The sequence below is a fragment of the Colobus angolensis genome, unplaced genomic scaffold, assembly GCF_000951035.1.
Source record: "Colobus angolensis palliatus isolate OR3802 unplaced genomic scaffold, Cang.pa_1.0 Scaffold92, whole genome shotgun sequence".
Taxonomy (NCBI): domain Eukaryota; kingdom Metazoa; phylum Chordata; class Mammalia; order Primates; family Cercopithecidae; genus Colobus; species Colobus angolensis.
This window is the reverse complement of record NW_012123154.1, coordinates 2,896,456-2,899,402: the sequence shown is the minus strand read 5'-3', so window position 1 is coordinate 2,899,402 and position 2,947 is coordinate 2,896,456. Positions and strand designations below refer to the sequence as shown.

The 2,947-nt window shown below is 39.5% G+C and overlaps 1 protein-coding gene across 5 annotated transcripts in view; it reads right to left on the bottom strand.

Moving 5' to 3' along the window:
- Positions 1–2,947, bottom strand: part of METTL9 (methyltransferase like 9) — a 60,020-nt gene that overhangs the window by 54,086 nt on the left and 2,987 nt on the right. The window lies entirely within an intron of this gene.

Genomic DNA, 2,947 nt, shown 5'->3' with positions numbered 1-2,947 from the left:
GCTGTTAAGAAAGCTGGGAATTTCTCTTGCAAAAATTATTTATTCTGTAAGAAGCCACATAGTAAATGTTTTAGGCTTGCAGGCCATACAGTAGCAAATATGCTGCTGTTGTAGCCCCAGGAGCTTGCAGACCACAGGTAAATGAATGTAGTAGTTCTCTTTCAATAAAACTTTATTTGTGTGCTGGGCGTGGTACCTCACACCTGTAATCCCAGCACTTTAGGAGGCCCAGGCAGAAGGATTATTTGAGGGCAGGAGTTCAAGATCAGCCTAACCAACACAGTGAAACCCCATCTCTACTGAAAAATACAAAAATTAGCTGGGTGTGGTGGCATGCACCTGTAATCCCACCTACTCAGGAGGCTGAGACATGAGAATTACTTGAACCTGGGAGGCAGAGGTTGCAGTGAACCAAAATTGGGCCACTGTACTCCAGCCTGGGTGACAGAGCGAGACTCTCAAAGAAAAAAACAACTTTATTTGTGGACACAAATAAATTTGAATTTCATAAATGAAATTTCATGTATTACAAAATGTTATTTTGATGTTTTCTTGGTAACCATTTTAAAAATATAAAACTGTTCTTACTTCATAGGCTGTAAAAGTATGTCTGTGAGACCAGTCTGGCCTCTGGGCCACTTTCCTGCTCTAAGTGAAACCCTGCTTCTTGCTTGCCTAAAGTGAAACATAATCCCCGTTTTGAAGCTAGCACACCAAACCAAGTTACTAAAATGGCACTGCTACTACAGTTTTAGAGCAGCTTTAGCCCAAAGGAGCCTTGCCTCTCCGAACTACTAACAAAATAGCAATTTTTAATGAATAAACATTGCCCAAGATCTCTCTTTTAACCACAGAATCCTCCATCATAATTCCCTAATAAAATAACCAGAAGGAAAACTTGCGCTAAGTATGGTTCAATCAAATCCACAACCCTACTTTTATGCAACTCCAAAAGAACCAGATGTGGCTGGCTATGGAACTCACACACCCAACTGAACACTTAGAAAACCTTGTATAAAACTATTAATCTGAAGGAGGAAAAACAGTAACAGTTACTTCACAAGCAACGAAGTTATAAGGCAAACACAGGATCCCGGAATATTAAATGGAAAACAAATTATCAACTCAGCCACAGTGCAGAAAGGACAGTTTCCTACTTTATCTCATGGTGGTTTCTACACAGCTTTCTTCTGTTCATTTTAATCTTTATTCATGGACTATTATCTTCATAATATGAATGTATTCATGTCAAAAGAATGTCTGGATTCATTATTCTAAGGAAAAGAGTTGACCCCTCCCCCAAATATTCAGAAAATACCAGATTAAGTCTTCACCCTAAAGAAATTATCTGCCCAGTTGTTAGTGAAGGGGTACACACACGCACGCACACACACACAATATAAATATGGTATCTGAAATAAATGTATCTGAAACCAGTATTAGTTTTCATTAGAACCTAACAGATTCAGCTTTAAAAAGGTACACAATTAGAAAAGTATCCTCTGCTGGCAGATATTCTGAGGCTATGTCTACAGCTGTAATTCCACCTCCATACAAATCAGTGTTGAAATAGTGTTTCAATTTTTAAGATAAGTGCAATTCTTTTATGAGCAATGAAAACATATCAAGTGGCTGCAGGAGGGGTAATCATGATAAGTGTTATCATAAATACCAATAGCTAAGAGACTCAATCATAATCCCACATCAATGGAGATAAACCGCTTTTTCTCCTATCCAGCACCTTTTTTCTATCAACTGCTTAAAAATGTTAAAAATGACATTTCTAATTCATTGTTTACACCGTTGTTCCATATGTGACATTCTTATAACTGTACAATTAACGGTACAGTACTTTGAGTTGTCTCTATATGAACTAGTATAATAATCCATAGGAATAAATGTGGTTTTGTACATTCCTAACCATATCATACAAGTGATCAATGATACTGATATTGCACCTAACAAACTGCAATGGCTGGAGGCTTTCAAAAAAATTTACAGAAATTTAGCATTCCTTTACAAATAGAAAAAAGCCCAATATAAATATTACTAAAAACGAAATGCTACTTTTCTAAATTGCTCTATCTCCTTCTTAGACAATTCTCTACCCTCATTAAAACACATGAAATCAACCTGGGTGTAAATTCTCTGAACACCTGGCATAATAAAAAAGTAACGTAGGAAAATGAGAAATACATGAAAATGATGAGACACAAGATGATATAGGGAATAATTAGTGCTCTATGGAAAAGCAAAATGTACTATAAATGCTAGCTATGACAAGACAACACTCTGGCAGAGTTCAAAAGCCTCTTTTCAATGAATTTAACATTAACTGCAAACTATGTTAAGGTCAAATATGAAATATCTCACTTAATTCTACAGTTAACCTGTACACGTTTAAGTGGCACAAGACTGAGCTAATGAAAAGCCTACCTACCAGGTCACAGCGCAACGCTCACGATGCAAAACTACAACTCCCTCCCGTCCCGTTCGGTTTTAAAAACGCTTCCTGTAAAACTTGCATAATCTTCCTCCTCATCACACACAATCTTTCCAGCAGGCTGACTAAATCCAAGTTTAAAGGAGATCTCTGCTAGGTAGGAGGGGAAGGTTCCGTAGGATGGGAGCGACAACCTGTCAAACCCATTTTTTAAGCGCTTAGGGGGAAATGTCACCCGAATCAGCCCGGAGAGTTCAATGGGTTGCGATGTACAGTTACATTTCTTTTATGACCCTTTGTACGTTCTGGGATTCAACCAGACAAAAAGAAGGGCTGGCTTTTCGTTTTGCTTCTCGGGGGTAATGGATCTGGCCGGGTCTCTTCAGTCTCAGGCCTCGCTGCCAGGCGGGCGTCCCCGGCCACGCTCTGGCCCCAAAGTTCCCCAGTCCCGCCGCCGGGTGTCCGCAGTCACCGCCCGGGACCCAGGAACAATGCGGGGCTCCG